This window comes from Microcaecilia unicolor, chromosome 3, assembly GCF_901765095.1.
Source record: "Microcaecilia unicolor chromosome 3, aMicUni1.1, whole genome shotgun sequence".
NCBI lineage: Eukaryota > Metazoa > Chordata > Amphibia > Gymnophiona > Siphonopidae > Microcaecilia > Microcaecilia unicolor.
Genome location: NC_044033.1, coordinates 42,121,755 through 42,131,211, shown reverse-complemented (window position 1 = coordinate 42,131,211; position 9,457 = coordinate 42,121,755). Strand labels below are relative to the sequence as shown.

The following is a 9,457-nucleotide window of genomic DNA, read 5'->3' as shown; positions in this document are numbered from 1 at the left end:
CAGAATGCTATCAGTTACATGGTACACTTGGATGCCAACTTATACCAGCTATTGACCTATTATAAATGGGCAGGCTTAAATTTTGGCATGCCAACACAACTTTGTGCTAGTATTCTATAATAGCTTTAGGCATGCCCTAAAGCCGTTAAAGGATTGGCACTACCACTTAAACTGCCTGTCCACCTGAAGGTCACCTCTGCACTAGTTTTTCTGGTCATTGGCAATTTCCAGACTGTCCTGCAGCCACTGCAGGTCTTTTTATTTATTTTTGTTACATTTGTACCCCGTGCTTTCCCACTCATGGCAGGCTCAATGCGGTAGGCAATGGAGGGTTAAGTGACTTGCCCAGAGTCACAAGGAGCTGCCTGTGCCGGGAACCGAACTCAGTTCCTCAGGACCAAAGTCCACCACCTTAACCACTAGGCCACTCCAAAACACTAAGGCCCCAGCGAGGATCGAACTCGCGACCCCTGGTTTACAAGACCAGTGCTCTAACCACTGAGCTATGGAGCCAGTCATACATCTCCCAGTGCATCCTACTGTTCCTCATGGCTAAAGGGAGAGCATTGGCTGCAGGGGAAAGCTTGGACCAGAATATTTGTTATCTGGCTCCTGCAGCTGATGTGGCTCTCCTTCTTGCTCTGGTGTGTTGGGGATGGGCTCTAGGGCTGGCATCAGGCCCAGGCCATTCATCCATCATCCTTGCCTTCCTGCCTCCTCTCCATATTTATCCTCCCTCCTCTATTTGGCTACTGGCATCGGCTCCATGGTTAAAGGGAGCCCTTGTTGGGGTTGTGGACCCTCTGTGACCTGTCCTGGGGCTTGACCTTGTCATTGGGGTGCTGCTGCTCCCTGACTTTTGAGGGCTTTTCTTTCCCTTCCTCCTCCTCTGCTTGCTTTTCCTTTTCCTCCTCCACACTCATTACTGCTGTGGGGGAAGCAATACCTGTTACTCTCAGGAATAGGGTGCATGGCACATTTTACCAGTATGTGGGGTGGATGCAACCCTGATTCAGGGAACCTAATCTTCTACCTTCTTCTGCTTTATCCCTGTTGTTTCTTTTACCCCTTGGGGTCTGTTCTGTGTTTGCTCAGGACCTGCAGTCCAACCTTGGCTGTCAGTCAGAGGTGCCTACATATACCAGAATAGCTTTTTGGGGTCTATCTAGCAAGTCTTTGATTTAGATTGTGATGCTCTTTGTCCCTCTGAACTCATGAAACATCAGCTGCCACATCAGTGTTGTCTGCCCTAGGAACCCCCCAGACTGTTGGTTGATGTGACAAGAGGAGAGAGAGTGCTAGCCTGGAATCTCTGACCTTTCCAGTATGTTTCCTAGTGCTTGAGAAGGTGTGTCCCAAAGCCTGCTGGGTATAAACCATGGCCATTAGCAACATAGCACTGTGAATTGGAGTGGATTGCACTGGCATACTGACTTGGGATCATGCGTCTGGCACATGGGGGACATTGCCACCTAAATTTAAGTGCCTGGCCAAATATTGAGGGTCATCAATAACCTAGCGCAAATATTAACTTATCCTCCATCGGTACAAGACAACTTTTTCTTGCTATTGCACAGTTAAAATTTTAGAATAATTATTTTAGAATTTGTATGTTTTCTTCAGAATCATCAGGTGGTGACTTGTTTCACACAAGGAGACTCAGCCATGTGGCTCACCAAAATTGTCACTGGTTTCTTTATATATTGATTTATTTATGTAACAAAAAGGCGCATATTCAAAGCACATAGACTTACAAAGTTTACATAGCATTATATCAAATGCTTTTTGCACTATAAATCTAAGCATCATAGCTTAGCTTAAGAGGACCTGTTGCTGACATGGGCCATGTTTCGCTCCAATGCTCTTGTCATCAGGGCATGGTCCTTATCCGTGCTACAATCAGCTTATCTTATTCCTTTGAAATATCATGAAGTTATGATGTTTATGTAACCAGTATATAAAATTATATTTTTGTTATTTACCTGACCCCTGGGAGCTGTGGGTAGGCTCCAGAATGCATTTGGTGCCAGGGGGCGGGTCCGTTGCAGGATTGCATTTTTGCCACGATACGTGTTGTTTCTGGACCACCCCAAGATGAAAGGAGGCAGGGCAGACCTGGCAGGAAAAGCTCCAGGCTCCCTGTGGCCTGTAGGAGACCGGGGAATGCTGTAGATGGGGCGTGACATTAGAAAATGCACTGACGTCATCAGCGATGCTCCATTTCAATCCGATGACTCCGTTATTGAAACGGAGAATAGGGGAACACTGTGCCACCAATTAAATATTAAAAATATTAAAAGGGGACTTGTAATGACCCGTGAAAGGGTCAAATTATAAAAATAAAGATGTTGGAGAAATCTACTACTACTACTTCTTATCATTTCTATAGCGCTACTAGACGTACGCAGCGCTGTACACTTGAACATGAAGAGACAGTCCCTGCTCGACAGAGCTTACAATCTAATTAGGTCAGCCAAACAGGACAAACAAGAGATAAGTGAACATTAAAGTGAGGATGATAAAATAAGGGTTCTGAACAAGTGAATAAGGGTTAGGAGTTAAAAGTAGCATCAAAAAGGTGGGCTTTTAGCTTAGATTTGAAGACGGCCAGAGATGGAGCTTGACGCACTGGCTCAGGAAGTCTATGTTCTGTCCTCTGACAGCCTTGGACTGGTTTATAATGTGATCCTAAAATGTGTTTAATGCCTTTACTGTTATTCTCATTTCTATGGATTTTCATGGCTGCAGTTCTCACTGCAAAGATACGTGAGCAAGGCATTGTGTGTAATGTAGTTCACAGGCAATGCAGCCACACTTTTCTGTCTGTAACAGTTACCACTGGTTGTGAGGCTGCCCAGACCTTCTCTCTCTCTCAGCCAAGCTTGGCCGCTTTGTCTACCTGCTATCATTTCCTGGTCATTCTTACTATCTCTGTCCTGAGAGGTCAGCCAGGTATGACCTTTCCCTCCAATCGAGGGCCGTCCTCTAGCACCTCCCTTGCCACCCAGTGGCAGGCTCTGTCCCTATTGGTCCTTACCTGCTCCTCCCTGAGTCTGTGTGAGGCTTTTTGACCTCCTTGTCCCTTTCGCCATGAGGCATTCACCATCTTGCTACAGACATGAGGCATTCACCATCTTGCTTCAGACAGCACTGTCCTGCTGAAACTCCCTGCAAAGAACTTGGTTTTTTACCTTGAAAATATCTCCTCCCTAATGAGATATCGCACATTCCAGTCACCCAGCTTTGAACCACTTCTATCTGCTCAACTATTTCTCACCTGCAATAAAGCTTCCTCTCTTCAGATCTCCACCTCCAACCACTGAAACAGCTCTCAGAATTACGGAGTCTCTATGCCCTGGGGCAGCACTTCTGAACATCTGACTGTGAGTAAATTACTTGTGATTTATTCAATAAAAGAGACTTCATAAAAATAATAGAGACTTCAGGTGTGACTGATGTGCCAAGATATCATAGACTTTACAGTAACAAGTTTATGAGAGGCTTGACCAGTCTATTCCAGGCATATGGTGCAGCAAGATAAAAGGAACGGAGTCTGGAGTTAGCAGTGGAGGAGAAGGGTGCAGATAAGAGAGATTTACCCAGTGAACGGAGTTCCCGGGGAGGAATGTAGGGAGAGATGAGAGTGGAGAGGTACTGAGGAGCTGCAGAGTGAATGCACTTATAGGTCAATAAAAGGAGTTTGAACTGTATGCGGAAACGGATAGGAAGCCAGTGAAGTGACTTGAGAAGAAGGCTAATATGAGCATAACGACACTGGCGGAAATGGGGGGTTATGCACAATTGCGCATGCATGAGGCATGCGCATGTGTCGCATTTTTAATTAATTTTGGCTCAGAGACTTCTGGGAGATGCAGGAGAAGCTTTGGTAGCGTCCTTGGTTGCCAGGGAGTCTCAAAACGGTGCGAATTCTGGCATATGTGCAGCACCATTAAAGGAGACCTGCACTGACACCTGAAGGTTTTAAAAGTATTAAAATACATTTTAAAAGTGTTTGCATGCATTTTAATGATAGAATTCAGGTGCTAGAAGCTTATACTTGCTTGCTATGATGTTACTGAAGCTTAGATTTTATGCAAATTGGTCTGATTTTGTGATGTTCCAGTTTGTCTATTTGGGAGTCAATTTGAATGGAAATTTTGATAGAACAAATGTTACTGCATTGCTCTGACCTGTGCTATGTAGTTAAAGTTCAAAAACAAAGGTTTTATATACTGTTTTTAACTGAAAATGTACAATGGAATGTCAATATGGAAATCTGTTCTCAAAAGGAGCTTTCTGATTGGCTGCACTACTCTAGTAAGGGACCTAACTAGTGACAGTTGGGAAGAGAGCAAGGGAAGATCTTGATAAGAGAAGACCTGCATCCTAATGTGTCTGTGTGTGAGGTCTGAAAGGAATGAATAATTGATAAAGCTTGAGTGGAATAATAAAAGAGTGATTGACAATACTTTAACTGAGAATACTAAGTTTATAAAGAGGTTTGTACTGTATTTAAGAGGTTCGGATTTCTCTCCTGAGAAAGAAAAGCTGTGCTCCGCAGGTTTATTTTGAACTTATTGATAGTTGTTAAGGTGAAGAATAATTAGAAAACTATTTGAAAAGAAATATTTTATTCTGAAAAGTGCTGGAAAGCATTTAATTTTAATAACCCTTTAGTGGGTTGAAGTAACTGAAGTAGGAACTGATATGATATTGTTTCTAAAGGATATCTTCTGAGTTTTTATTTATTTATTACTTTTGTACCCCTCACTTTCCCACACATGACCGGCTCAGTGCGTCTTACATAGTAACAATAGGCGTGTCTGAAAAATATTTTTTTTATTTTCAGGCGTGCGTAACGGACACACGCCAAGTGGCATTTGACATGCGTAGGTCACTATTGCCTGGATTCTTTAATGCTAGGTCAATAGCTGGTGGTAAGGTCTCACACCCAAAATGGACACTTGGCAATTTTGATTTTGCTGCACGTCTATTTTCGTTAAAAAAAGGCCCTTTTTACAGGCACGCTAAAAAATGGATCAGGCGTGCGCCCAAAACCCGCACCAACACTACTGCAAGCCATTTTTCAGCACAGCTTTGTAAAAAGACCCGAAAGTTACTTGCCCAAGGTCACAAGGAGCTGCAGTGGGAATTGAACCCATTTTGCCAGGATCAACGTCCGCTGCGATATAGGTGCCTACTTTTCTTTATACTGTTGTATACTAGCAGAAGAGCTAGCAATTATGCCAGCCATAAAGTTGCCGGACGTGTGAGTGCCTAAGTTCTGGTGATGTGTGCATAGCACAATATTCTGTAAGATATTATATTTATTTATTTATTTATTACATTTGTACCCCACGCTTTCCCGCTCATTGCAGGCGCAATGCAACTTACATAGTTACAAGAGAATACAATCTGTAGTATCAGAATCAACAAAGGAGGTATGTGATGGGACAAATGAACAAGGAGTAAATGGGATAGAAGAGGTGTGAGAGAAAGGATAGGGATAGGTAAGGAGTTGGGGCGATAAAGGAGAAGTTGGGACGAGCATGGAGGGTAAGAAGGTTGGTAGGAGATATTAAATGAATGAGATGTGTAAGTTCCACCCAAGCTCTATCACACCTCTGCCCATGTGTATGCCCACCAGGCAAATATGCGCTTTCTAAGATAAGCAAGTATTTACAGAATAGTACTTAGGCAGAATTCTGGCATTTATGCAGGCATATGCACACATATGTGTATATATGCCATTATTCCAATGATTTGTGCGCATAGCTGGTACATGACTGTTAGCACACACTTTATAGAATTACTGTCCAGGGGATAATATTCAGTGTATGGTGGTAGAATTTCTCTTAAATACTAGCTACTGCGGGTTTTTTTATATCCGGATATTCAACACCTGGCTGTACCCTGAAAAACTGGGTATGGGTTCGGTGAGTGAGACTCATTCAGGTAGGAGTCATTCCTACCCAGATAAGTTCCACTGAATATTAACCCCTATACACTTCCCTCTGAGCTGAGCAGGAGTCCTCTATCTGGTTGCCGGTGGGGGGGGGGGGGGGGGGGTGTCGTGTTTTCAATTATTAGGGACAGGCAGGCTCCCTGGAGTCCTGCAGAGCTCCCACTAGCAGGACTGTAGGTGGAGGACTCCTGCTCAGCTTAGAAGTTACAGTATCCTATAATATTTTCATATGCACCTATGTACTTTCGCAATGTTAACAGATGCTATAATCATTATAGAACTCATGTACACCGCCATAGAGAGAAAAAAAACTTCATATACTGCTTCTGTTTTCATCTCATTCAATGAAAAGAAGCAATTTTAAAACGTGATATTTTGCAATTAAACCTTGAGTTCATAGTAACACCCTTTGACGTGCCTACTGGCAGTCTGATTAACCATTCCAATATCTACAAAATAAATACCCAATTTATCAGGTTAATTTCCACCTAATGAGTAAATTAATTGCATTCTTTGTTTTCTGTACATGTTGACCATAATCCATTTACCCTTAGCTTCTGTTTAATTGTGCCTTAAAAGAGCTTCCTGATCTGTGCTTAATCTGTAGTGGACAATTTTCAATGGAGCTGCTTGGTTTGCAAGGTACTCAGGTACCTTTCTCTTTGAAACTCCCCAGTTTGTTTCTCTTGGAAATGTGGGTAAAGTATACAGATATAGTATAGTAACACAGTATATGGACATCTCTAGTTTTTAGTATGTGCTGAATTGAATCAAGGACGTGCTATGGATGTAATCTACTTAGATTTCAGCAAAGCTTTTGACACGGTTCCCCACAGGAGGCTCTTGAATAAACTGGACAGGCTGAAGATAGGACCTGGTGAACTGGATTAGGAACTGGTTGACGGGCAGAAACCAGAGGGTGGTGGTTAATGGAATTCGCTCGGAGGAGGGGAAGGTGAGTAGTGGAGTGCCTCAGGGATCGGTGCTGGGGCCGATTCTGTTCAATATATTTGTGAGTGACATTGCCGAAGGGTTAGAAGGTAAAGTTTGCCTTTTTGCGGACGGTACTAAGATTTGCAATAGAGTGGACACCGGGGAGGGAGTGGAAAACGTGAAAAAGGATCTGCGGAAACTAGAATGGTCTAAGGTTTGGCAATTAAAATTTAATGCGAAGAAATGCAAAGTGATGCACTTAGGGAGTAGAAATCCACGGGAGAAGTATGTGTTAGGCGGGGAGAGTCTGATAGTTACGGAGGGGGGGGGGAACTTGGGGTGATAGTATCTGAGGATCTGAAGGCGACGAAACAGTGTGACAAGGCGGTGGCCATAGCCAGAAGGTTGCTGGGCTGTATAGAGAGAGGTGTGACCAGCAGAAGAAAAGAGGTGTTGATGCCCCTGTATAAGTCGTTGGTGAGGCCCCACCTGGAGTATTGTGTTCAGTTCTGGAGTACGTACCTTGCTAAGGATGTTAAAAAAATGGAAGCGGTGCAAAGAAAAGCTATGAGAATGGTATGGGATTTGCATTACAAGACGTATGAGGAGAGACTTGCGGACCTGAACATGTATACCCTGGAAGAAAGGAGAAACAGGGGTGATATGATACAGACGTTGAAATATTTGAAAGGTATTAATCCGCAAGCAAACCTTTTCCGGAGATGGGAGGGTGGTAGAACGAGAGGACATGATATAAGAGTGAAGGGGGGCAGACTCAAGAAAAATGTCAGGAAGTATTTTTTCACGGAGAGAGTGGTAGATACTTGGAATGCCCTCCCGCAGGAGGTGGTGGAGATGAAAACGGTAGCGGAATTCAAGCATGCGTGGGATAAACATAAAGGAATCCTGTGCAGAAGGAATGGATCCTCAGAAGCTTAGCTGAGATTGGGAGGCGGGGCTGGTGTTTGGGTGGTGGGGCTAGTTCTGGGCAAGACTTCTACGGTCTGTGTCCTGAAAATGGCAGATACAAATCAAGGTAAGGTATACACAAGAAGTAGCACATATGAGTTTATCTTGTTGGGCAGACTAGATGGACCGTGCAGGTCTTTTTCTGCCGTCATCTACTATGTTACTATGTTACTATATTAGTGCATGATAAAAACGTTAGCACACCTTTGTAAAAGACCCCTTAAGCATTTTAGATATGGGTTGATTACATTGTTTTTATATATTATATATATTATTTTTTATGTATATTATTTCTTTAAATCTGATATATAATTTATTTTATGTCACCTTTTCCCTATTTATTTAATCTTATTGATTTGACCTTTCTGTAAATATATCTATATCTATTTATATTTTTATTCTCAATGTATGTATTTGCCTTGTTATTAGTTCATGACATGTTCTTGTTCATATTCTCAGTTTTGAATTTTGTTTGTATGTTTCTGGATACATTGACTCCTGAGGTATGCTGGCATTCTGTGTTGAGTCTGTATTGCCTTTGATATCTGTCCAATAAAACCATTGCAATTTACCTCTGGATTATATTGTTTTTCTGATTGGCCAGCGTCCCTTCCCTACACTTTGGACTTCTTTAGGTGGTTAAGCTTCCATTTAAAGGAGCAGGAAACATAAAGGAATCCTGTTCAGAAGGAATGGATCCTCAGGAGCTTAACCGAGATTGGATAGCAGAGCCGGTAGTGGGAGGCGGGGTTGGAGGTTGGGAGGCAGGGATAGTGCTGGGCAGACTTATACGATCTGTGCCAGAGCCGGTGGTTGGGAGGAGGGGCTGGTGGTTGGGAGGCGGGGATAGTGCTGGGCAGACTTATACGGTCTGTGCCCTGAAGAGCACAGGTACAAATCAAAGTAGGGTATACACAAAAAGTAGCACACATGAGTTGACTTGTTGGGCAGACTGGATGGACCGTGCAGGTCTTTTTTTCTGCCGTCATCTACTATGTTACTAGGTTACTATGGTGCCTGGGCAATGTGTGTGTGGTGAGATCTGGGTTACATATACATAATAAAAATAACAGTTTACAATTCTGTAAGCATTAACCTACAGCAGGGGTTCCCAAACCTGTTCTGGGGTAACCCCATCCAGTCAGGTTTTCAGGATATCTATAATGAACATGCATGAAAATGTGCATGCCAAGGAGGCAGTGCATGCAAAGCAATCTCATGAATATTCATTGTGGATATCCAGAAAACCTGACTGTCTGGGATTCTCCAAGAACAGATTTGGGAATCCCTGACCTACAGAAAAACATTTATTCGAGTTAACAATTTTAAACATCCCCCAGAGCTCCCCACACAATTGAGCCAACCCCTAGCTCCCCTCCATTTATATAATCCCCAAATCTGGGGTCTGCAACATTTCAAAGCAGAAGTAGCATGTTACTTTTTAAATATTACGCAAAATAATTCAAGACTGGCAATTTTGTCAGGAAACGAGAAACTCATACACATCGTTTCCTTATTTGTCTTCACAACCAGCATTAGTCCCCTCATTTCTACCAGAAGTCCCATTTTTCTCCGTCTCTCTCTCTCTCT

At 43.0% G+C, this 9,457-nt stretch overlaps 1 non-coding gene across 1 annotated transcript; it reads right to left on the bottom strand.

Annotated features, from left to right (window-relative positions):
* Positions 1-440: 440 nt before the first annotated feature.
* TRNAT-UGU lies at positions 441-513 on the bottom strand. Its single transcript has one exon. It is a non-coding gene; the product is annotated as a tRNA-Thr (tRNA).
* Positions 514-9,457: the final 8,944 nt, after the last annotated feature.